Source organism: Gracilinanus agilis, chromosome 2, assembly GCF_016433145.1.
Source record: "Gracilinanus agilis isolate LMUSP501 chromosome 2, AgileGrace, whole genome shotgun sequence".
In the NCBI taxonomy this organism is placed as follows: domain Eukaryota; kingdom Metazoa; phylum Chordata; class Mammalia; order Didelphimorphia; family Didelphidae; genus Gracilinanus; species Gracilinanus agilis.
Genome location: NC_058131.1, coordinates 487,558,696 through 487,586,134, shown reverse-complemented (window position 1 = coordinate 487,586,134; position 27,439 = coordinate 487,558,696). Strand labels below are relative to the sequence as shown.

The 27,439-nt window shown below is 36.6% G+C and overlaps 1 protein-coding gene across 9 annotated transcripts in view; it reads right to left on the bottom strand.

Annotated features, from left to right (window-relative positions):
• The window catches only part of NRXN3 (neurexin 3), a 2,038,283-nt gene that overhangs the window by 86,668 nt on the left and 1,924,176 nt on the right, over positions 1-27,439 (bottom strand). The gene's annotated exons all lie outside the window — the stretch shown is intronic.

Genomic DNA, 27,439 nt, shown 5'->3' with positions numbered 1-27,439 from the left:
AATTGGGTTTATAGATAAATAGACAGACAGATAGATGGATAGATATATGGACGGATGGCTAGAAAGAGACAGAGATATAGGAACAGGTAGGGAGAGACAGAGAGAGACAGAGATAGGGAGAGTAAAAGAGAGAAGTCAATGATAACACCTGCGTAGGAAGATGATAATACTCAAAATAATAGGAAGTTAGAAAGGGTTCAGAAAGGAAAGATGAATCCAATTTTGGACTAGACAGAGCTTAAAATTTTAATGGCATATCCAATTCAATTTATAGAGTTTAAAGCTGGATAAATCCATCTAAGAAGCATTTGTAAGGAGACAATCATTGAATACATGGGAGATAAAGGGATTACCAAATGAAATAGTATGAATGAGAAGAGAACATGGTCCAGGACATCAATGGTTAACAGTTGTGACCAGGATGGATATTCATTACAGGTGATTGAGAAGAGGCAGTAAAAATAGGTGGAAAGACAGTGGGGAGAGAGTAGTGTCACAAAAACCTAGAGAGAAAAGAATATCAAGAAGAATAGGGTCATTGTTAAAGGATGCAAAGAATTCAAGAAGGATGAAGACTGAGAAAAGGCCATTAGATTAATAAGTCAAAAAAATCACTGGAAACTCTTGACAGAGCAGTCAGAACAAAACAACCAATATGGTTGAATGGTTGAATGATGAGGTTGGAAGACAGACTACAAAGAAATAAGAGGACAATGAAAGAAAAGGATGTGGAAGCACACATTTTAGACAGCCTTTGTAAGTAGTTTAGTCTTTAATTAGCAATAATCCCACCTCAGTTAAATCTCATCGGCTACAATTTTGCCACTGTGCAAAACTATTAAGGAGTTTAGATATAGAATAAATACATTAGTGATGTAGGAGGCTAAATCATTGTGCAAGTATGGGGAGTAAAGATGCAATTGGGGACTGAAGAAGGATGTTTGAAATAGTTAATGTAGAAAAAAAATAAGGCTGAGTAGATATATTGTCAAGCAGTAGCAAGTGCCCAACTGAAAGAAACAAAAGGAAAAAAATATATTTTTCTCTTTCTCTAAATTTCAGGTTTTTAAGTCTATACTGGAAAATTCTGCAAAAAAAAAGCATGAGAAGATTTCTCCCCTCCCCAATTTGCAGCAAGTGACCTAGACAAATAAATTAACCACCAGGCCCAAGGTTGATAAAGAATAGTTCTTCATACTCTCCAAATCCTATTAAATGTATACAAGAGGGGTCTTCCATAAAATGACCTGAAAAAGGAAATGGAAGAAAAAAACACTCCTGTAGTTTTGTCAAGAAAACCCTACATGGGGCCACAAAGAGTCAGAGATGACTGAAAAATGACAAAACAACCTGAACAAAAGTGGGATCAACCAGATGTGCACTAGATTTGATAAGTAGTTTTTATTTGCACGGGAAGTTTCTTCCTTAGTCGTGGCATAGATCTGAATCTTGAGCTATAACTAAATAACACAATTACACTTCCCTTTACACTTCCCTTAGTGTTAAGGTTCACCAAGTTCTTACCCTAAAGAAAGCAAAATAAAGTAAGAATTGGACCAAGTGATGATATCTCTTTCTAATATTTTCAAGAAAATTCTAAAGATACTGCTAAGTAATGGATTTCAATATATGTTGATTATATAGAGTCCAGAGTATCCAATATTGAGTCTCTTCTCTAACTTCCATGAAACATGTGAACAAGGGAAGTGAATGCTAAAAGCAGACACCGTGGAGTTGCTGACAGATGTCAGCTCATTAAGTTCTCTTCACTGGCTTTCTGCCACTTCTCAAGTACATTACATAAATTGCTATTCATCTGGCCACATTTCCTGCCCTGGCCACTGAACACTCTCATCACTCCCTTTTCCCCAATAAATCTTGCTTCCTCAGCAACATGCCAACCACTTGAATGGGATTCAGGGAGCCATAGTTCATAGTCTGGTTAGCTATCAGGGCAAACTCACACAAAAGCTGGATATTAAGTCACAGAAAATGAAAGTTTAGTGTCTAACATTTGCAAATTAACCCAAAAGGGGGATTGCTCACCATTATGAAGGAGACTATTCATTTTCAAAATAATGTTCTCTATATTCAATAAAACCTCACTAAATTGGTACTTTTTAAAACTGCCCTTGATCATAAAGATAAAAAAGTCAAACTATAGAAGGGAATTTAAAAAAAAGAAAGGAAGTAAGGAAGGAAAGGAGGAAGGAAAGAGGGGAAGAGAGGAAAAAGGGAGAGAAAGAAAGAGAGAGGAAAGGGAGAAATTTATTGAATTAAACAAGGGGCAGCTGGGTGGTTCAGTGAATTGAGAGCCAGGCCTAGAGACAGGAGGTTCTGAGTTCAAATCTGAACTCAGGCACTTCCTAGATGTTTGACCCTGGGCAAGTCACTTAACCCTCATTGCCTAGTCCTTACTGCTCTTCTGCCTTAGAATCAATACATAATAAGACAGAAGGTAAGGGTTTTTTTTTTTAAAGAAATAAACAACTACCATGATATATTCTTTTTTTTAAAACCCTTAACTTCTGTGTATTGGCTCCTTAGGTGGAAGAGTGGTAAGGGTGGGCAATGGGGGTCAAGTGACTTGCCCAGGGTCACACATCTGGGAAGTGTTTGAAGCCGGATCTGAACCTACGACCTCCCATCTTTAGGCCTGACTCTCAATCCACTGAGCTACCCAGCTGCCCCCAATGATATATTCTTGAATTAAAGAATTAAAAATTTAGAGCTGGAAGAAATCTTAAAGATCATTTATTCCAGCCCAACATTTTACAGATAATATAAGTAAGACCCAGAGAGGCTGAGTTTTCTAACATCATGTAAGTAGAATTTCATCCCAGGTCTTCTGACTTCCAAAAACTCTGCTCTTTCCCATCCAGGAATAATCTCTCATACCTTCTATATCTGCAAACACAGAAGTGTTAAGAAAGATGATTTTTAAATACTGCAAGATTCTCAACTATTCAATTCAACAATAACTGTTCAAATCAATAAATAATTTTAGGAAGATGAATTCAAATCCACTCAGACACTTTATAACTATTTGACTCTGATCAAGTCACCTAACCTCAGTCTGCCTTAGTTTTTCTATCTTATTGTTGGAATAATAGCACCTACCTTCAAGGATTGTTGTGATAATAAAATGAGACAATATCGGTAATGTACTTTTAAACAGCCCTATTTATTGCTACTATTAATTATATTACTCACGGTAATGACTGATATAAAGATAAAGGATAAAAGGCATAGTTTCTGGACTTCTGTCTTTTAGGAAGGATGGAATGCAGTGTGTGTTATAAGAAGAGTAAAGTATGTTATAAAGTTGGTGAGAGGTTTCAAAAATGCTCAGTTAAGAAATATTTGATGGACTTTGAAAAATATGTAGGGTTTTCTTTGAACAGAGTTATACGACTATAGGGTTTAAAGTAATATGGAGTCATATGTTTTCAAGTCTTAACTCTCTCATTAGGTGGAAGACAGTAGATACTCCAAGCAATTAATTAACTTTCAGCCAAAGGAAGAAAAACAGGATAAGGAAGAGGTTTCTATTTCTTAATACCAAAAGAAAGGAGGTACTTTTTTGCCTTTGTTTTCCCAGATTATTTTAGATTTATAAGACCTGTTTTCCATGGTCATAACAGCAACAATAAACTCAAAAGTTATGAAGTGACATAATATAGTGAGAGGTATGCTGGATTTGGATTCAGGAGATTTTTGTGGGAGTATTATTTGTATCAGAGCAGTTAGGGTTCAAATCTGGCCTCAAACCCTTACTTGCTAATATGACTCTGAGCAAGTTTGCCTTGGTTTCTCATTTGGAAAATGATCATAGAAGGAAATGTTAACTATTATGATATATTTGCCCCAAAAGTCCCAAATAAAATCATGAGGAGTAGGAAACAACTGAAAATGACTATATAACAAAATGATTTGTACTATGTATTTGATGAATAACCAGGCATGTAAATTACCTTCACTTAGACTTAATTCACTCATCTGTAAAATAGAGAGAATAATAATTGAACTACCTATTTTGTAACTGCGTGGATCAAATAATAAAATATATGTAAAAGAATTTCATAAGTTTCAAAGGAACTATACAACTCAGAGCAGTTATTAATGATGAAGACAATAATCATCTTCCTCATGGTTCATTGTCTTGGGCTAGTTTTTTAGTTCATGTGAATGAGAAATTATTTTTCATACCCTGTTCTGACTAGTTCCCATCTTTATATCTATCTTGATATTCCTAGCACCTTTCACCAACTTCTTCTGTCTTTCTTGCCCTAGGCTCCCCTTTACTTTAGTATTCTGAAAAAAAAAAACCCTCCTCTATTCTCAAAGGTACTTTTACTTTGTATCTGCGGTCACAAGAAACTCAACTCGAGTTCAAATCTGTCACAGTGACTGTCTTGTTCTGCATGAATGAACACCTTCAATTTTGTATTCTCAAGATGCATGTGGAACATGAGCAAATTTGCCATTTGCTACTGGCTTCCCTGATTCCTTAGTCTAGTTGGGTCACAGAGCGCCTGGGCAAACTAAGAGAAATTAGATTAAGGGACAATGGGACTAGTGCAGACACATACTGACTTCCAAGGACAGCACTTAATAATTCTCTGCACCAAACTCTGCCCAAGATTATGTTCTTAACTTGTGCTCACACCGCCTTCTGACAATAAGAACCTTTGGGGGAGGTGGAGGGGGGCTGAAGAGAGACAGAAAGAAATAGAGAGAGAACAAAAATGTAATTGCCTGCCTATCAGTTCTACTATCATAATTACTTTCCAACTCTGACATGGCTTGAATCAGATGAACAAGCTCATCCATGTTTGCAGTTTGCAATCAGTGCACTATGGGTTCATAAATTAAAATGGCACTGCTAGAGTACAAAGGAGTGCCTCTGTCTGTTTTCCCCAAGCATGGGAAAGAAGAGGCTTCTCTCTCTCCTTTCATCCTTTCTTTTTTTTACCAAAGCCACCCCTATCTAGCTAAATAAGATAGATAAAAATTTGTATTACTGGCATAACCTTCAAGAACCCAGAGTTCCCTCTGTGCCATGATGTGCTTACTTCATTCAGCTGCTTATACTTTCTGGGCCTCATCTTCCTGATCTGTAAAATAAATATGTTGGATTGGATGATCACTAGGGTCCTTTACAGACCCAAATCCTCTGAAGTATTGGAGTGGGATTCCAGTAGTGATAACTGATGTTTATAGTATGCCTTTAAGCTTTTTATATAAATGATTTACATGCATGGTTTCATTTGATCCTCACAACAACCTGTGGGGTAGCTACTGCAATTGGTATCATAACATTTTATACTTAGATACACTGAGATGGAGAGTGCTTAAGTAACTTGCTGGGGTCAAAGTGACAAAGATGGTATTTAAACTCTGGTCTTCCTCAACTCAAGTCCAAGACTTTATCCCCTATATGTATAAAGGTTCACATAAAATATACTCAGTAAGTAACATTTCCAGGGATTAAAGAAGACACAGAATCAGTAAACAGCTGGATGATAGAAGGACTGAAAATAAACCACTTACTTTTGAATATTGCCTAATGCTTGCCCTGGCAACCACATATGCCATTAAAAATCATCTTAGTACCACCTTTGGTACATAACTGGCTGACTTGAGAATGGTAGAAATCTGAGTTCAAAAGGACCATAGTAGCCATCCATCTACTTTAACTCATACAAATTCTCACTATAATATACTCAATAAGTGGTCATCTATCTCCTCTTTGTCGACCCCCACAAATGGAGAGACCATTACTTCTTGAAGCAGTCAATTCAGTCATCTCACTTTTGGACAACTTAATTCTTATTTTTTTAATTTTAATTTTTTTATAACCCTTGCCTTAGAATCAATACTGTCTTAGAATCAATACTGTGTATTATTTGTCTTAGAATCAATACTGATTCTAAGGCAGAAGAGTGGTAAGGGCTAGGCAATGAAGGTTAAGTAATTTGCTCAGGGTCACACAGATAGGAAGTATATGATGTCAGATTTGAACCCAGGACCTCCTGTCTCTGATCCTGGCTCTCAATCCCTTGATCCACCTAGCTGCCCCCGTGGACAACTTAATTCTTAAGAATTACCCTCTGTTATGGCATCAAGCCTCATGTGCCTAAATTTCAAGGAAGTATAGAAGAGGCAGTGGGGCCATTTAGGAAGATAATTCTGTTGCAGAGATCCAAGACTGAGCTAATACGGGCTAGACTACAGTAGAGTAAGAGAGGAGGGAAGAGGAATAGGCAATATGAGGTTGTTTTTAATGGAAAATCAAAAAGGACATAAAAGGATTGAGATAGAGAAAGTAACTAAGGTATGAAATATATGGATAGTTTGTATTTCCTTGCTCAGTTACAGTCTTTCATCTCATTTCCAGTACATCTCCAGCCACGTAGTTAGCACTCATCTCTGGTATGGCAATCATCTCTACTTCTACACGAGAATAAACTCTCTTAAAAAAAGGCAAACAATGTTAAGCAACTTGATCAGGGTCATAAAATTGTGTCTGAGACTAGATTTGAACTCATGTCTTCCTGACTCCAGATCCAGTATTCTATCCATTGTGCCAGCTACCTGTCCCTGAGAAAGGACTCTCATCTCTCCCCATTCAGTCATTGATTATATATGGCTCTTCTTGACTTCATGAAAGGCCAGATCAATTTATCTTTCATTCTCTTTTGAAGTCTGTCCACGTTCATGCTCATTGTTTCCATGGTGCTATTTATCCATTTCATTTTCTGCCATCCCCTTCTTCTTTTCCTTCAGTCTTTCTCAACATCAGGGTCTTTTCCAATGAGTTCTCTTTTAATCATGCAGCCAAAGAATTTAAGCTTCAGCTACTGAATTTGATTGTCTAGTGCAGCATTGGTGACCCTTTTAGAGAAATTGCACCTTCAAGTCGCCTGTGATCCGCCTGCATTACCCCAGATAGCCAAGGGAGGAAGTGCTCACATTGGTCTGCTGGCAGGGCATGTGAAGAATGTTCTCAGGTGCAGTAGAGAGGAGGAATGGAGGAGCCTCTGGTGCAATGGGGCACACCTTCTCCAACATGGGTTTAGTTGAATAAACTGAATTAATTTCTTTAACTTCCGACCACTTCCCCCTAACCTGAGGCAACCTGGGACTTGATAGGACAGCTTTGGCCTTATGCTCAGATTCAGACCTCTGCTCCACTTCCAGGATTTTTATTTTGTTTATAGTTACAAATATATCTCCCATCTCTCCTCTCTCATTCCAACTTCCTATCTCCCCTTTATGTGTTATCTTCCCTATCACAAAGGGAAGGGGCTCCTTGAAAATAGGGGTTGTCTTGCTCTTTTATATTTGTATTCTCAGCACTTAGTACAATGTCTGGCACCCAATAAGTCATCTGTCTGTCCATATACTGTCTATCATTTAAATTTAAATTCAATATTTTCATATTTACTTAGTTTTGTTGCTTGACTATAAACATATAATCAATTAAACAATAATATAAAATAAATCAAGAGACTTCGATGACAGATTGGTTAGAAAGAAAGTATAACTTTCTCTGCCACATGTTCTGTGTGACCACTGTTCAGTGACCAAACTTCTCTCGGCCTTGGTTTTCTGATCTGTAAAATGAGACAGCGGAATTAACTATCCTTAAAAAGTCTCTTGGAATTAATTAGGGTCCACTGCCTGAAAGACTGAGGTAATAATGGTATCACTGACAAATATAGAACTATTAGAAAGGTGAGCTAGTTCAGGAGAAAGATAATGAGTTTAATTTTGTTATTTGTATAATGAGTATAATGAGTTCATTTGCTGAAAGAATATATGGGACTAGGGAAAGGTCAGACAACAGGACTAGAGATATCGATTTAGGTATCAGTTGCAAAAAAAAGGGTAAAAAGTCACTATACTCATTCCCTCTACATTTCAGCCCTTCATAATATGACTTCCAAGATCACTACTCAATTGAAACAGCCTTCTTTAAGGTTTCCAATGATTACTTAAATGCCAAATGTAATGACCTTTCCTTAGTCCTCATCCTTTGTAATATTTCTGCATCATCTTGTGCTAGTGAGCACTGTTCAATCTATGATATTCTATCATGAATATGTTGTGGGAGAGTGAGTTTGTGGTGGGAAATTGAATGCTACTTCTTGCCCAAAGAATTGCAGCTCAGACCCCTTCATCTTAAGGCATGAAAGTGTTTATTTAATGATGTTACAGATAATATGGCCAGGGTGATGGAAAAAACCCCAACCCACAGGATTCAGGTTTCTAGATTTTGCTGAGGGTCTGGGTTATTGCCTTCTTCCCATTCTGGGAATTCTCTGCCCTTTCTCAAATTATTCCTTCCAAGTATATTCCAGAGGAAGGGGTAAGGAAGGAGTGCTAACATCCCCGGAACACCTGGTAACTTTCCTTCCATGTCCTGTTTGTTAAGCTCTCCAGTTTGTTTTAGTGCTTGAGCATCCTTTCTCACCCTTACAAAACTCTTATCAAAGTCATAACATCCTGGGTGCTTCCCCCTTTCCTTCAGGCTTGACCTTGCAATCTCTTATCAGCTGGGAAAGTACAAAGTTTCTAATATCTTCTAATTAACAAAAGGCATACGATATCGAAGAACCATTAAAGAAAAAGAACTTCAAAGCATTTACCATTGCCAGTCCTCATCAAATGGGTATTCATGACCTTGCTCTATCTTGATTCTCGTCCTACATGACTAATCTCTCCTTAGTTTCTTTTACTAGACTGTCATCCATGTTATGCTAACTAGGTGTGAGAGTATCCCAACTCTCTGTTACAGCCTCTCTCTAGATTCTTGGTGACTTTGATACTGCCCATGGGTTTTATTCTCCTTTCTATGAATGTGATTCACATAAATATAGATAGATATATCCAAGTTATTATTACTTCTGAGTTTCAATCCTACTTCAACAAATGTTTAGTGGACATGTCAAATTGGATGTATGAGAAAGATGTCTGGAAATGAATATGCTCAAAACAGCACTCAATTTTTCCATCAAATCTAAACTTTTCTATTTCTGATGAGAGCAGTTTTGCCATTCCAGTTAACAACTGCAAAGGCATCCTCAATTCCTCTTTCTTTCTCCCTAACCCCCAAATCTAATGAATTTCTGAGTCTCGTCAATTCTACTTAGCAACTGCTCTCAAATCTCCCCCTTCTTTCCAAACTCATGGCCAACACTGTTTCAAGTCCTCATCATCTTTTTCTTTTTTTTTAACCCTTCCTTTCTGTTTTAGAATCTAAATTAAGTATCTTTTCCAAGGTAGAAGAATGGTAAGGGATAGGCAATCGGGGTTAAATGACTTACCCAGCCAGCAAGATTTGAATCCATATCCTCCCAACTCCGGACATGGCACTCTATTCACTGTCCTACCTAGCTGCTCCAGGGGGCTTGTTTATGGGCTGAATTACTTATGATCCCAAAACATGTGATTATCTTCCTATGAACCAACACCTGATATAAAATTATATTCAGGATACCAAAAGTTAATCTTGACAAATAAGAAAAATTAGGAAAGTGTTCTTCTTCTTCATCATCATCATCATCATCATCATCAATAGAAGAAACAGTTTCTTCTATCATGAGACCTTAGAATCATGGTTTTCTAGGTTAGCTTTTTTCTCTGGGCTGGGAGATGAGAGACAAACTTCCAGAGTAGAAAAAAGGACACTATTGAAGTGGCTGACAATGGTTTCAATACTGGGTAGGAGCAAGAGAGGTGAAGTCAGCAAAGAATTGATTGGTTGGAAGGAACTGAGGTACCAAGAGTTAGTGTAAGGGTAAAGAGCAGCCAAAGGAAGAGTATGAGAGTGAAGTAAGATGAAACTGTGAGTCAGACAGAAGAATTTCAGTGTTCAGGATCTTGAGAGCAGAGGAGTTTAGATTTCTAGAGGGTCACCACTCATATATAAGCAGATGACTAAAGGTAATGAATGGACATCTTGGGAATTAAGTAGTACAAAGTACTTTGAGTACAGTACAGAACAGAAGAGAAAAGAGAGAATGTCAGAAATATTTGGAACAAATGAATTCCAATTTAGTTCCAAAAAGAAGCTGTATTTTGTTAGAAGGATTTTCTTCCTTCTTCCTTTCTTTTCTTTCTCTCCACCTTCCTTCCTTGCTTGCTTTATATATAAAATCTGTGAATTTGTACTTACTTTAAATAAGTGATTTCAGGGATACTTTATTTTATATACTCACTTATTTTCTTTGATTGGACAAAAAACTTAATTGTTTTTCCTAGGGAAAGGATAAGGGAAGTTTTAATGATAATTTTTTTTGCTTATAGTGAACAAATTGAGGCATGTGATGGGAAAATTGTCTTGTCTTTCTAAGACTGTTTACTGAAGTACTGGATGGTCCTACTTTGACCCATAAGTGAATAAGAATTTCATGATGGAGAATAGATAGATGCTTGGGTGATCCTGGCACATCAATTTCTATACTATGTCCATTTTTTATTCTTTTTTTGTAACGATATTTTGTTTTACCAATTATATGTAATAACAATTTGCCACATAAGTTTTCTGATGTTATAAGGTCTAAATTGCCTACTCATTCTTTCTTCCCCCACTGGAGATGGTAAAAAATTTGATCTGGGTTATACATATATTATCATGTAAAACATATGTCCATGTTGTTCATTGTTGTAAGAGAATACTCATAAAAAGCTAAAAACTCAAATAAACTAAATCATATTGGTTGATTTTCATTCATACTCCAACAGTTCTTTCTCTGAAGGTGGATAGCATTCTTTGTCATTAGTCCTTCAGAATTGTCTTGCATCAATGTATTGCTAAGAATAGGTAAGTCTCTCAAACTTGATAATTCCATAATATCACTGTTAACGTGTACAATGTTCTCCTGGTTCTACTTATTTCACTCTGCATCAGTTCGTGTAGGTCTTTCCAGCTCTTTCTGAATTTTGTTCATCAATTCTTATAGCACAATATTACCATCATATATGCAATTTGTTCAGCCATTCCCCAATCGATGGACGTCCTTTTACATTTTGATTCTTTGCCACAACAAAAAAGAACTGCTACAGATATTTTTGGACATACAAGTTCTTTCTTCTTTCGGGGGATACAGACGTACTAGTGGTATTATTGGATTGAAGAGTATGTACTCTTTTATAGTCTTTTGGGTAGAGTTCCAAATTACCTCCAGAATGGTTGGATCAGTTCACAACTCCACCAACCATTCATTAGTGTTCTAATTCTGTCTGATTTTCTTATTAATCTGATCTTGCTCATGATATAATCAAGGTACTTGAATACAGATTTTCCTGATTCCAAGGCCAGTCAGAATAATCACTATTATAATTCTTCTTTATATTTTTTAAATTGCTAGTTGTCACCATTTTGTAATTTAGAGTATAATGATAGCAAACATGTAAGCCTAAAAGGAAATTCCATATGATCATAGAACTCTTAGGAAACAAAGTGCTAAAAACAAGAAAAGAAAAAGAGGAAATAATATGATTATTTTCAGAGTTGCAGAGGTGATGCTATCTGATCTCTAGGGAGCTAAGTCTCCAGGGAGTGAGGAGGTTCAGTGCATAGAATTTTGGGCTATGAGATAAGAAGACTCATGTTCAAATTCAAACTTAGAAACTTAGTAGCTGTGTGACCATAGTCAAATCACTTGACTTCTTTTTTCCTTAGTTTCTTCATCTGTAAAGTGCAGATAACAATAGCACTTATCTTCTGGGATTGTTGTGAGGATAAAAATAACAATATTTATAAAGCATTTTGCAAACCTCAAAGTGCTATATAAATAGTATATAAAGCTAGTTATTATTATTATCCAATGTAAAACCAATTTATAGGAACTCCAAATGGAGAAAATCCAATAAAATGAATAACTAAAAAGATCTCATTTTCTATTTTAGTTTCCCAGTCCTTTTATGCCATGTCAATATTTAGAAAGTAATTAGTGCTTCTGATGATTAAACTTTTTTCCTTCTCAAATGACTGGTTTTCTTTTTGAAGTCTGAATTACTCTATAGGCAAAAGTCTACTTATCAGCAGATTATGCCCACTAGCCTTATAAGGGCAATATATTTAAAGGGAGAGGACATAAATATACTTAAGCACTGAGGAGAGAGATGGTGAAAGAGGTAGCAATGAGTGATAAATGCCTGTTTGATAGTGGGGATTTTTGAGAAGTGCAACAATCGATTGTAATGGACTTCTCTAGTAGCAGCAATGCAATGATCTAGGACAATTCTGAGGGACTTATGAGAAAGAACACTATCCACATCCAGAGAAAGAACTGTGGGAGTAGAAACACAGAAGAAAAACAACTGCTTGATCACATGGTTCAATGAGGATATGATTGGGGATGTACTCTAAATCATCACTCTGGGTGCAAATGCTAATAATATGGAAATAGGTCTTGATCATGTAAAACATGTAAAACCCAGTGGAATTGCTTGTTGGCTATGGGAAGGAGGTGGGAGGAGGGGAGAAAAAGAACATGAATCATGTAACCATGGAAAAATATTCTAAATAAATAAATGAACTTAATAAAAAAAGTGCAAAATATTTTCCATCAAATGATGCATTTTAGTCAAGTTCCCTATTGTTTTATTTTCTAGTTTCATACAGAAGTGAAAAAAAGATGCAATTTTAAGTGTGCCTTCAAAATATTTTCTAATCATAATCAGAGAAGAGCTGAAAAGCTGCTTAAAACCATAACAGATCAACCTGTTCATTATCCTTCTATCTATCTATCTATCTATCTATCTATCATAGCTTAAAATATATAATCCCTATTTTACTGAATAAATAAAAGTTAAGTGAATTGCCTACAGAAATATTCATATGGAAGACAGAATTACAATTCACATCCTGACCATTAAACCTTGGCTTAGAGCTGCTTCCTTTGACAATCACCTATCATCAATGCAATCTTGGGCCCCTGTTTATGGGATTAGAGGTTCAACCCTACAGTCTGCAAAAGCAAGCAGAAGTCAAACCACAGGCCATGAACTCTCAGAATCTTGGAATGAGTTCCATTACTCTGAATCCTTTTCAAATTCTGTTAGCACTACCTTGACAGAGAAGTAAAGAAATGATAGCAGAATCAGATCACTTCCTTAGCCGCTCTACTAGGCTACTATTCAGAGGTAAGTCTGTCTTACATCACTTGCACTTTTCAGCAATCCCCCTTCTCCCTCATAGTCAGTACATTTTTTGTTGACCTCATTTTTCTTTTTCTTGTTGATTTATACATATGGAATATATGTGACTTCTCTTATTCTCTTTCTCTTTTTCTCTCTCTCTCTTCCCCTCTCTTTGTCCTCTCCCTCTCCCCTTCTTATATATACATGTGTGTTTGTAGACACACACACATACGCAAACCCACACACAAACTACCATTACTCCTGCCACCATCATCACCTTCATAACATCATAGAAAACACTATATGTTGCCACAATTCCATAACAATCCTTCAACAGTTAGAAAGAATTAAGACACTAATTTGTTTTCAGGGAATAAACTTCAACAATCTGGCTGATTTAATAGTACTAAAGGTTTATTGCTTTTGTTTTGGGCCCAGATATTTAGTTTTAAGATGTTAAACCAGTCTAGTGTCTCCTGAGAACTACAGAAATGAGAATTACATGTTGAATTAGAGAACACCGCACAGAACTCTTTAGTCTCTATCTAATTTTATTTTGAATGTAAAATCAACAGTTCCTAGAAGAAAAGTTAAGTTAGAGCTTTCCTCTATAAATGAATTTAGGCTGCCCAAGATCTATGGGAAAACTCTGACAATGGCTGAAGTTACTTTAGACAAATAAGGAACTGTTTCTTTTTTATGTCAGGATCAGAAAAGCATCTAGTACTATCACTGCTACAAAGAGTAACAATAACAATAAGGAGGAACTGCATTCAATCCCTGTTGTCAGATCTGGTACTAGGATTCTACTGAAAATACTTTCTGTGTGCCAAAATATGGTGAACTTATAGGTATGTATGTGTTATATATGTTATATATATAAAACGTGTTGTTAATTGTATTTTTGTAATGTATAACATATATACATTATAATAAATATAATATGTTTATTCCATTGCAAAAAAGAATAATTTATCCATTTGTGTATGTCTATAGAATGTTAAGAGGAAGGAAAGGAGAAAACAGAGGAGGGAAAGACTATATGAATATTAAGGGGAAAGCACATTACTGACTAGATCAGTGGTTCCTAAACTTTTTTGCTCTGCCGCCGCCTTTCCAGAAAAAATATTACTTAGCCCCCTGGAAATTAATTTTTAAAAATTTTAATAGCAATTAATAGGAAAGATAAATGCACCTGTGGCCATCACCACTTTTCTAGATCCCTGCAGCACCCACCAGGGGGCGGTAGTGCCCACTTTGGGAATCACTGGACTAGATAGATAAATAAAGACCTCATAGAGGAGGTAGGATTTAGTATGGGTTTTAAAGAGAGGATACCAATTCAGTAGGTCTGAGGGGAGGTAAACAAAGACATTCTAGACAGTACAAAATGTAAAAAAAAAAGTGCAGAGGCTGAAATGTAGATGTTGCATTCTCAAAATTAATTGGACTAGAGTCCAAAGTAGGGAGCAATATGAAATAACGCTATTGAGGGTGGTACTGTAAGGTAGAAGACTTTGAGCTCCAGACAAAAGAATTTGTAGTCAGGATGTAATAGGGAGGCTACTGAAGATTTTTATGGACATGACTTAAACCAGTCATGTATGTTAATAATCAGAATAGTCATAGAGTTGAGAACTGTACAATCTGAAACACAACAAGGCTTCATCTCCTCTCTATTCCCAGTGCTCAGAGTAGGAGACGTTTTAGGAAGATCGATGGGAATGAGCTCCAAGGAAGTTCTATTGCCTGGGATTTCTCACTGTCCAGACACATTCCGTTGTCCAACAATACATTACAGTTATTATTTTTAGGTTCCAAAAAGCACCACTTAAGACTGACTGAAGAATTAGCCATACATTTTGAGAGATGATTAAGGCCAACATGCCTTTCAAACATAGACATGGAGAAAGAGTAATTGTGCTGGATGGAGCCTGAAGTCAGCTCTCCAGAATAAGCTGGAATCACCTTTGTGCCCACTTAGAAGGATAACTCTCAGTGTACAAATGTAAAGCATCCATTGAAAATCCCATCATCATCTGGATTTCCTATTGGAGCTAAGGCAATGATAGTGAGCTCAGAGATGGAGAGTCAGTGACTGCCCTTTAGTCACAAATCATATTATTAGTAAACCTGAAGTTGGAGGTTAGAACAGAAACATGCAAGAACCTATTAGTTTCTCTCACCTCAGTCTTTTCAACATTGTATGTCAACACCAGAGGGATTCCCCAGTCCTCCTTTACCTCATGGCCAAATGAATGCATTGCTTCAAAAGTGAATAAAATGAGTTGTTTTCCCAGGTGCTAGCCTATTTGCATAATATCGAAGGGGGTTCATGGAATAGAGTCAATCAGAAAATCCTCATGTGCAAATTAAAGGCCTTTCAATTAACATGGCAGAATGAGTGTGAGAGTCATGCTAATGTGGCAGGGGAGATCCTCATTAGCAGTTGTTCAGTTTGGCTTGCATGCCAACACATGTCTCTGAGCCTCTCTAATTTCCAGCTGATTTCTTTTTTCCTTTTTTTTTTCCAGACAGAAAGAGGACAAGCCAAGATCATCTTGAAGGCAAGGCCAGTTGGTGACCTTTGTCAAAACTGCTTCTTTCCAAGCTTAGAATTTGACACTTGGTTGATGACATTTGATCAAAGTGATCCTTGTTCTATACACTGAAAATGCCTTGGAAAACCAGCGAAATGGAGTGTGTCAGAGGCCATCTACTACAATTTATCCCTGAAAAGAGACAGGTGAAAAGAGACGGTGGATAGCACACTGGTCCTGGAGTCAGGATAACCTGAATTCAAATCCATTCTCAGACATTTGTGAGTTGTGTAATCCTGGACAAAATACAATCTCTGCCTGCCTCACGTTCCTCAATGATAAACTGGGCATAATAATAGCATCTACCATTAAAAAATGTTTTAAAACAATATTTTTAAAATGTTTAGAACTGAGTAGCTTCTTAATAAATATTTATTTGCTTTCCTCTTCCTCCTTAACTTCCTCATCTGAAAAATTGGGATAATAATAGCATAGGGTTGTGGTAAAGATCAGATGAGATAAGCTAGGTAAAATGTTTTGCAGACCTTAAAGCTTTTTGTTATTAAGAATCTTCCTTACAACATTTTTGGCTAAGTGATCCTCCAGGCTATACTTAAAGAACTCTCAGCTGCATTCCTGGGTTACAAGGTAAAGGATGTCAGAAGAAATGGCTTGAATCTTGGTTCTGCCACTTGGTAACCATGTGACCAATCATTTAGCTTCTCTTGGCCACGGTTTCCTCATTTCCTCAGCTATAAAGTGAAATGGTTAGCTTAAATGGTTTCTAACACCCTTCTTTAAACCTATGATCGTTCTCTCTTCATATAAGAATGTGAGTAGCCTGAGAGCAGAGATTATCTTCATTTTTATTCTCAGTCATTGGTATCATTCTTTACATAGAAAGCATTTAATAAAGCTTTTTTTCTCTCTTCTCTTTCTTTCTCTTTCTCTCTTCTCTTCTCTTTTCTTTTCTCTTTCTTCTCTCTGTCTCTCTCTTTCTCTGTCTCATTTTCTGTCTGTCTGTCTCTCATTGGAAAGGACTGGGTGGCCATCTAGTCTAACCATTGCATTTTATAGAAGTGAACACTGAGGCCTAAAGAAATGAAGAGACTAGACCCAGGCATACGTGTTTTAAGTGCCAGAGGTGGGAACTAAACTGAGACCCTCTAACACCAAACCTATCACTCTTTCCAATGTACCATGCCACCTCAAAAATGCCCCACCACCAGTTACCACTCAGATAGATAAGGATGAGAAGGCTAATGATACCTGTGCTATAGATATAAATATTGGCTAAGGGCAGGGAGAAATGTTTTATTTCTTGACATACTACTAACAGGTATATTATGGGGTTTGGAAACCTTCATCTGAAGCATCTGTCACTGACCAGCCTTGGATGTAAGGCACCCTGTGGTCTATTCCAGAATAACTATCATCCTGTCTCAGTTCATTTTTTGATAAAGTGTTCTTTACTAAGGAGAAATATTGAACCCACAGGCTAGCACCTTGGATATATGACCACTTGGCTTTTGCCCTCTTGAAAACTCGCTCTCATTCAAGACTTTTCTTTTTCATAAGCTGACCCAGCCTTTAATAGAAGTAAACTATGGCATTGGGAGCTATACAAGGAATTCAGTTTTCCTTTGGACTGACTCCAAGAATCATCCTGCACAGATTCCAAGTTGTTTCTTAGCTACCAAGAATATACATTTTACTTTCCTGACATTGCTTTCATAACACATTTAGAGACTTTTGATTTTTTTAATAGATAAAATCCATTTTTTCCACATGACCCCATCCAAATGATATCAGGATATATTTTAATCTGACTCCTCCATGACTTAGCAAACCACGTGTCCTATTGCTCATAAAAACAAAGGCTCTTTGTAATTCCTTCTAATCAAGATTCAAAGTTGTCATCCTGAAAGTAATTCTTCTTATTATAAAGCTGATGACTTCATTAGCTAGCATTGGTTAAAATGGTACTCTAGGTATGTCAGAAAATTTTTCTTTGAAGTCACCGTCCAAATCACTTATCCAATTAAGTACTTCTTTGCTAGGAATACGACGACAAGTCATTTCTTTGAACATTGTACAATAAAGCAATCATGACATTGGAATAAAACTGTGACTTTGCGAGTAATTATTTCCCTTGGCAGCAGTGAAAGGAGTAATCTTGTTTTAAGTGTTCTGATATAGTAACTTAGAAAAAAATAGTTGGAAATAAGCAGTATCTTTTTTTAAATCCTACTCAGTACATGAGCAAACTTCTTGGTACTCACCATATAAGAACCATTTAATTGTTTATCATCATTGCTGAGTAATAGTTGGAAAGCATGTCTTTGTTCTGCTAAATACCTCCCTTACTGCTAGATAGCTAGATACTGCTTCATTATTTCAAGAGTTATGAGGAATTTCATTTCAGGATCATTTAAAAAATCTTAGGTATCTCACTCAGAATGAGTTTTATCTGTGTTTCTCTCCTACCTCTCAGAATTAATTTTGATCAGATTTCTATTGTGACTCCTCCTTCTAATGTTACCTTAATGCATATAAAATCAAGGAATGTTAGAAAAGGAGGGATCAAAGAGAACATCTAAATTCCATTATCTCATTTTACAGATGAGGAAACAGACTCAGAGAAATTACATTAATTTCATAAGATCACACAGGCAGTGGTGGAAATGAAACTATAACTTGGGTATCCTATCTCCCAGTCTGATGGATTTTACAGAATAGCATAAATCTGTGTCTTCCCTCAGTTATCTCTAATTTAACTGCATATATCTTTTTTGGTACATAGTTGTTTTCATGTGGTCTCCCCCATTAGTTATCTGAGTTCTTTGAATTCAGGGATTGTCCCTGGTACATAGTATGCTTAAGAAATGTTTATTGAATGATTGACATTCTCCTACCATCACCTCATTTGTATTTCTGATACATGGAAAGCTTAGCCATAAACGGCATACCTATAAGTGACCTACTCATCATCCTGTTTGAATTTCTGATACAGGGAGAGCTTATGCATGAGTGATAAATAGAATTCTTCCTGAGTTCAAATCCAGCTTCAGACACTCACTAGCTGTATGACCCAGGGAAAGTAATTTAATCCTGTTTGCCTCAGTTTCTCATCTGTAAAATGAGCGGGAGAAGGAAATGGCAGACCATTCCAGTACCTTTGCAAGAAAACCCCAAATGAGGTCACAGAGAATTGGATATGACCGGAAACAACTGAACAATGACAACAAGATTAATTGATGTACAGAAATTGGAAGGGTTCATGCAACTTCCCATACCTCATATTCACACCATACATACATACATATATCCTTACCTAGATTGCCTTTTGTGACTTTAAGGTATTTCTAATGTTTATCCATTCCCTTTGGTGGGGGTTAGAGGGATAAGGATCTTGAGCATATAGGAACTGTTTTACAATTAGATAAAAAGAATCATGATATTTCAGAGCTGGGAGAGATCAGCTTTAGAGATTAGCTCCTCTTACCCTCTCATTTTACAACTGAGTAAACTGAAGCCTCAAAAGATTAAATGACTTGCCCAAGGTCAAACAGAGCCAGGACTCTACACTGCTTGGCAATGAATGTTTTGTTTTTTTCTTTGCTGTTGTTGGTTAATCCCAGACTTATTTTGTAAGGTTTTTAATTAAATGTCACATTTTAAATGGGCAGAGTATGGCTGATCTAATTGAAACAATAAGTAGAACCTATCATGGGTTAATTAGATGCTTGCATGATTTATACCTCCTTCTCTTTCTGAAACAGGAAGTCATTAAGTCACTCAGGGTGGTCAGTGCCTCAGTTTGACCAATTGTGCAAAGTTGTATGGCCAATGGACACAATGTTGAAGGTACCAGCTCCATATGGATCTAACAAAATGATGTTATCTTGCCCATTTTGCCTTATCAATGCATAAGGCACATTCTACTTCTTTTTCATCATCCTGTCTCCCTCCACCATCATCCTTGCTTTTACTTTAATGAATATGCTGTTAATTTGCAGACGATAAATCGCTTTTAAAGAAAACTAATTTATGTGCAGCTGCAGTTAATCAGTGTACAGTGAGTCGTGAGCCAGACACAAATGTCCTACTGAAATACATGACTCTGCTGTTACAGCTGGGATGCTCCCCAGTCCTCTGGCATTAGGAGTTAAGTTGGATCAAAATTCCCTAGAAGGTTTGGTTATTTTCCAATCTGTCGACAGCTTCATCAGAAGAAACAAAGTTCCTGGGAATCTTAAACAAGGCACAGAAGATGTTTGGTGTTCATTTCTTTAAAATGCGTGAATTCCATCTTATCCCTTTGGTTCCTTGCCACACAGTCAATATCAATATCTGACATTTAAGGAATTTTCTCCTGTGTGTAAAGCTTTGATGCTGGAACTAGATTAAAAGGTGACAATCCTTGGAGATGTCTGAAGGCCAGACTCTTAAGAACACTAATGGGTTCAGCGCCTAGGAAATGACCCCTTAGACCTCAATGCCTCTGAGAACATGTTACTTTGGTTTTTTTGAAGTTAGGCTGGAAGGTACAATGTATTCTTTGGAATTTTCTGCTGCTGTGGTAGAGAATTACTGTATTGTCCAGGGCAGAACATTCATATATCCAGACATCTAGATGAAATAAGAGTGGGTGTGCTAAAGTCAGAATAGAAAAAAAAAAAAAAAACAGCCAAAAAAAAAAAAAAGTGGGACTTTTTCCCAAGTCATGTTTAATGATGGAAGGACAAGTCAGGCTACCAGTATTTTTACTCAACTTTTTTTTCTTATTTTATACAAATGATTCATCTGGCAACTCATAGAAGGAAGAACAATTCTCTAAAGACTAAATGATATATTTTTGTCAAAGCTAGAAATGAATAGTTTTCCTCAGGAATGGCCATTCAACTGGTAGATCTATTTCTATCTTGTTTGATTCAAAAACCTGAGAGAAAAAAAATCAGAATTTTAAAGAACCAAAAACTAAAATCTGAAACTTTTCTACTTCCTGAAGAAAATATGATCTACTATCATTTGAAAAAAAAAACAAAACACTAAAAATTGCACGCTCTCATTAGGCATATGATTTATTTATAATAATAAGGAAAGGCAACATTGATATAGTATGTTAGTATTTTAAAACAAATATATATGCATATGTGTGTGTGTGTGTGTGTGTGTGTGTGTGTGTATGTCTTTTCTGATCCTTGCTGTAACCTTGGGGTTACAGCAAGCTATTATCATTTCCATTTTAGAGATAAGGTTACACAGTTACTACATGCCTGGGGTAGGACTTGAACTCAGGTCTTCAAAGTCTAGCACTCTGCTACCTAGATGTCTCTATTTGGTTTTCAAGAATTTATTTTTAGCAGGGGATAAAAGTCTGATTATTTTACAGATAATAGTGTCACTCAAAAAAAGAAAACAACACAGAAAGATTATAGACTAAATAAAGAGATAATAATGAAATTTCAAAGGCAAATAAAAAAGCTCATGGTCTTACACTCCATACAAAGTATCAGTTCTAAGGCAGAAGAGAGCAAGGGCTAGGCAAATGAGAATATGTGACGTGACGTGCCCAGGGTCACAGGAATAGCAAATATCTGAGGTCACATTTGAACTCAGGACCTCCTGTCTCCAGGTCTGAGTCTGTATCTACTGAGTCATTTAGCTGCCTCTTAATGGAATGATTATTAAATAAAGACAACTGCAGATATAGTCTGCTTTAGATAAATTTGATAGCTGAAATTCAGAACTTATAGAGAAGATACATAAAGTATTTCCTTTTCCAAAGATTCAAGTAAATAGAAAGCTCTCCAGGCACATTTAAACAATATTTTGACTTTGATTAGGGTACAACTTTTCAAGAAGTTGTTCTCTAAAGTATATTCTAAGCAGCCTCTATATTATACCTAGAAATATGAAAGGTAATGGCTTTATGTTGTTTAAAATGGTATCTATCTACTTTAGAGAAATCAACAGCAATCAATGGTTGAGACTAAGAGATTGAGGAGGGGAAATAATAAGAATTATTTGGGGAAAGAAAAATAGACTGTTGAGAACTTCAGTTGTTTCAGTCATGTCTGACTTTTCATGGCTCCTTTTGAGGTTTTCTTGGCACAGACACTGGAGTGGTTTGCCATTTCCTTCTCCAACTCATTTTCCTGAAGAGGAACTTATCAAACTGGCTCAAGTCACTTGCCCAAGGTCACACAGCTAATAAGTTTCTGAATCCAGATTTGAACTCAAAAGATGAGTCTTCTTGACTTAAAGTATTACACTAACTACCTGCCCTAAAAGTGGACTAATGTTGCCTTAATCATTTTCAAGGTCTGGAATGAACCTGGTAGAGTTTTTATGGTAAAAGTAAGAAGCAAAATTATTCTTCCAACACTAAGGGAAGTGCTGGGTTTGCATCATGCTTTGCATGTTAAAATCATGCTTTGTCATGCAAAAAAATTCCTTATATTTAAGTCATGAGGAGGGCTCGGGTGCATAAATAGATCAGGAAACTTCACCCACATGTCTGTACTCAGGTGAAAGAGCTAGACTATCTAATGAAAGAATAATTTATGGAAGTAACAGCCCCCTGCCTTAGGGATAACAATTCTCTCAGAGGCAGCATGTCACAGCAGATAAGGATGGTAGCCTGGGAATCAGGAAAACCTGGGTTCTAGTAGATAATCAGACAGTTTGGAAAATCTCAGTTTAAATTCTACCTCAGACACTGTATAACCATGAGAAAATAATTTAAGTGCTATATGCCTTAGGCAATTACCTGAGATATTTGTTACTAAGTCATAGGACATTTTTTTCTGTGCCATTAAAGAAAGAACTCACAGATTCTCTTGAATATAATAACAGTTTAAAACCAAGGAAAGTAAACTTGACCTAATTTACCCATTGCAGGAGGTAATGACTTTGGTGCTATCTGATTTACCACTTTATCTTCTAGTTATTTAAGTTGTTTTTATTTTAAATCAGTAGTAGGGGATAATGTCAGTGGCAAAGTTCAAGAAACAGAAAGAATGAGGAAGAGTCCTTGAGGCACCACTGAATTTGTAATTAAGAGTCCTGACTTGGCAGAATGAGAGATATCTGCTATAATCAATAAGACATGATGGAATGAAACACTATAATCCTTCTCTGATGAGAGAATTTTCATTAGCGGATGGGGAAATTGGGTCTCGAGTTCTATTCGTAGCTCTGCTATTGACTGATTCTTGTGACCTTTGCTAAGTTTTGTAATGGCATAACAGGGGAACAGAAGCTTTGCCTCTACTTATATTTTTCCAGTATAAACCAATGAGGAAGGTCTGTGAAAGAGGGGTGACTATTACATGAATGATATTGTTAATAAGACAAATATATAAACCAAGAAAATATATGGTAAACTTCTTCAATAAATACTGGTAATCACTGCCATAAAAATCTGTTGAAATCAGCTCCTTGAAACAGTGACCATTTTTCATTTGATATTTCCAACCCAATGTGAAAGTGTCTTCATCATAGTAGGTTTGTAATAAATGCTTATTAGATTGGATTGAATTTTCTAGGAGAAGGGGGAGAGTTCAAGGATTAAAGGTTTTAGTAAGGATTTGAAAGGAGTAAGGGTAGTCAGAGAGTGGAATTTCAATTTTTGAATTTAGGCTCTTGACTAAATGGTGAACCTTTGCCGGATCAAACTAAGATATGTAATGAATCAGATGAATACATATTCTTGAGGACAGGATTTAAAGTGGTTGAAAAAGGAAATGAAATACGATTGTCTTCCTCATCCATTTTCCTCCATCCCCCAAATTTACTACAAACTATTATCTTATGGAAGTTTCCTGATCAAGTCAAGACAGGACTTGATTTGACTACTTGTCAGCCTTGACTAAAATCCCCAGAATAAACCTTAACATGTAGAGAGAGGTGAGATCTCATTAATATACCTGATACTGACCCTATGAATCCCTTTAACTACAAGTGAGTATTTCATCTGGGTCTGAGACCCAATAGGAGAAAGTATAGTAATATTAGCATTTTATGCACATATACATATATACTTACATATGTATGTATAAATATATATATATAGACTAATTTATAAAACAAAGAAAGATAGAACTTGGTTTTCAAGTGCTTTACATAGAGTATCTCATTTGATCCTCACAACAACTCTGTGAAGTAGAAGCTGTTATTATTATTATTCCCATTTATAAATGTGGAAACTGAAGCTGAGAGTGAGAGAGATTAAGTGAATTTCCCAGGACCATAGAGCTAGTCGGTGTTTGAAAGAAGAATTCAAACTCATGTCTTCCTGACTCCAAGGTCCAACCACACTATTTCATCTAGTTATTTCATATATACAGATAAATGATAGCTACTTTGCTAGAGGTTAGAGATGCTTGTGTATATGTATATATGCATCTGCCTGTGTGTCTGTGTATCTATGCATATATTAAAATATATGACTGTATCCATGAATGTGTATATATATATATATATATATATATATATATAGACATAGGCAGAACTCTCTCTTTATGTGCATATGTGTGTGTGTGGCAGCTAGGAGGCTCAGTGGGTAGAGTGCTGGACCTAGCGTCTGGAAGACCTGAGTCAATTCTGTACCCAGAAATTTACTACCTATGTGATCCTAGGCAGACTGCTTCATCTCTGCTTGCCTTAATATACTGGAAAAGGAAATGACACTAGTATCTTTGTCAAGAAAATCTCGCTAAGGGGCAGCTAGGTGGATTAGTGGACAGAGAGGCAGAGGCCCTAGTTTAAAATCTAGCCTAAGACACTGACTAGCTGTATGACCCTGGGAAAGTTATTTAACTCCCATTGCCTATGCATTACTGTTCTTCTGCCTTGGAACCAATATACAATATTGATTCTGAGACAGAAGATAAGGGGAAAGAAAGAAACGGAAGGGAAGGGAAGGGAAGGGAAGGGAAGGGAAGGGAAGGGAAGGGAAGGGAAGGGAAGGGAAGGGAAGGGAAGGGAAGGGAAGGGAAGGGAAGGGAAGGGAAGGGAAGGGAAGGGAAGGGAAGGGAAGGGAAGGGAAGGGAAGGGAAGGGAAGGGAAGGGAAGGGAAGGGAAGGGAAGGGAAGGGAAGGGAAGGGAAGGGAAGGGAAGGGAAGGGAAGGGAAGGGAAGGGAAGGGAAGGGAAGGGAAGGGAAGGGAAGGGAAGGGAAGGGAAGGGAAGGGAAGGGAAGGGAAGGGAAGGGAAGGGAAGGGAAGGGAAGGGAAGGGAAGGGAAGGGAAGGGAAGGGAAGGGAAGGGAAGGGAAGGGAAGGGAAGGGAAGGGAAGGGAAGGGAAGGGAAGGGAAGGGAAGGGAAGGGAAGGGAAGGGAAGGGAAGNAGGAGAGACAAGAAAAAAAAGAAAATCCCATGAAGTATATTGACTTGCTATGGCTCAAAGGGTACAAAGAATTGGACACAATCGAAAATGTAAGAGAAAGCGTATCTTTCCCCTTAACAAGGCCCCATTTACTCTCTTCTACTGAAGGCTCAAGTTTTCACACAGGAAAGATAATATTAACTTAACCAAAACCTATTCATTATGAACCTAAGAAAAACATAACTAAGGATATAAATAGAGTACAAATATAATCACGTAACACAGCAAAGCGAGTGGGAATTATTTTGTAGCATTCCAACATTTTTATTGCATTTTTCAATCAATTCAACAGATTTATGTAGTTCCTACTTGATATAAGGATGTGTGCTAGGAGTTGAGAACAAAAAGACAGATAGAATAAGGTATGGTCTTAAGATATAAATGGTTGAAAACTTATCATATTCACCTCCATAGGCATGGATAACTCCAACCTGATTAAACTCAAAAGCTTTTTCAGTGAATGAGTATATGCTCTAACCCATCCATAAACAGCCAGAAGACTCATCTGTGTTTAGGCAAGCAGGTAAGACACTTCAGGTTGGTCAACCAGTAGAGATCTTATAATCTTTACTAAAATGATAGAGATGATTAACTTTTCAAGGTATGTAGCAGGCAGGATTTGACATGGATTTCTGAAAAAGAGCTTTTCAAACATGCTTCCCACAAATTCAATTGGATTGAGGAAAACCTCGAAAAGCAAATCAATAAATTTACTATACGATATTTTCCTTCATATCACCTTATTAAAAAAGAATCATTGGCTTCTCTCTGATTTCTATCTTAGCCTTTTGCTGTGCTTCCCTTTAAATTCACTTAGCCTTTTTCATTTTGAAAACATTAACAATGATAGTGTTTACAAATTCTATAGTTTATGGTATATATTGGGAAAAGGAGGCTCATCTTCCATTATCCTTTTTTGGACTCAATCAGACAATAGCTCTGAGACAGGAAAGGCTAAAAGAACATTAATGCCAGAACAGAAAGCAACAAGAAAATAAATGAAGAATAAACTTTCCAGGACCCTCTACTGAGCCCTGGCATAGTGAATTGGCATGCAAGAAAGAGATAAAATGAATACATGGATTCTGATATGTTGTCCAAAATGCAGCAAAGCAGAGGAGGCAACTTTTCAAATAATTATCAGAGGAGAAAATATAGTGTTTTACGAGGCAGAGAAATTATTAAAAGAATATAAAGTGAACATTTGGGTAGCTTGAAAAGGAGTTTATGGAACATCTCCAAACATCCTATTCTGTTCCTTTCCCATTTAGAAATAAAATTCAATCCAAATACACTTATTAAGTGCTTACAATGAAATGGGGCTAAATACAAGGGATAAAAAGAGATGCAAAAAACATGGTCTTTGTCTTCAAAAAGGAAAATTGTAGATGAGATCATTGTAGAGTCTGAAAATCCTTATCTTACCTATGTCTCCTACTAATCATATACAGTAAAGTAATTTACTGTCTTAGGTCCCCAGGGAATTTTTTAGACTGAAAGTTCTTATTCTGTGCTGGCTAAGAGACCTGTCCATACAGATAAAATCAGAAGTTCAGACCAAAATATTACCTTATTTTCTAATTTTGTACATCTTTCCTAGGTAAAGTTTTAGCTGTTTCAGGACCTTGTACCAAAATTCAGTTTAATGAATTTCCAGAGTTTGCTTCTAGCAACCAGGATGCAACCTTAACTCCCACAAGAACCTCAAATATCGAAATTTCTTCATTCCTATATCAAGTGTACGTACAACTAGATCATTTGAGTTCAAAAGATCAGTCTCCGTCAACTAGATTTAGAGTCAAACATCCTAGTTTATATGACTAGGCTCTATTTATCTAACTGCCAAGAGCACACATACAAGAATATTCAAGAAATGCTGTTCTTGGAGAAAACCTGCTTCCTCAAAAGTTAATGGTAAGGATCAAAGCATACGATTTTCCACTGTATTGAGGTTTTTATTTTGGGATTTTGGTTTTATATGATTATTTCCTTACAAAAATGGTCAGTATGGAAATCTGTTTTGTGTGATTATACTTTTATAACCCAGATTGAATTGCTTGCCAGCTCCTAGAGTGGGAGGTAAAGAAGGGAGGAGGGGAGACAATTTGGATCATATAGCTTCAGGAAAACTTATGTGGAAATTTATTACATGTAAAAAATTGGTAAAATAGAATATCTTTATAATAAATGTCTTCACGAATGTTAATACTGAAATATATATGATTTCATCAGGATAGGGAACTCCTTGTGTAAAAATTTTCTCTAGTTGTAGATAAAAATTATCTGATGAGTAGAAAATGTCATGGTCACACAGGTATAAACTGGCAGAAGAGGGATTTGCATCTTTCTAAGT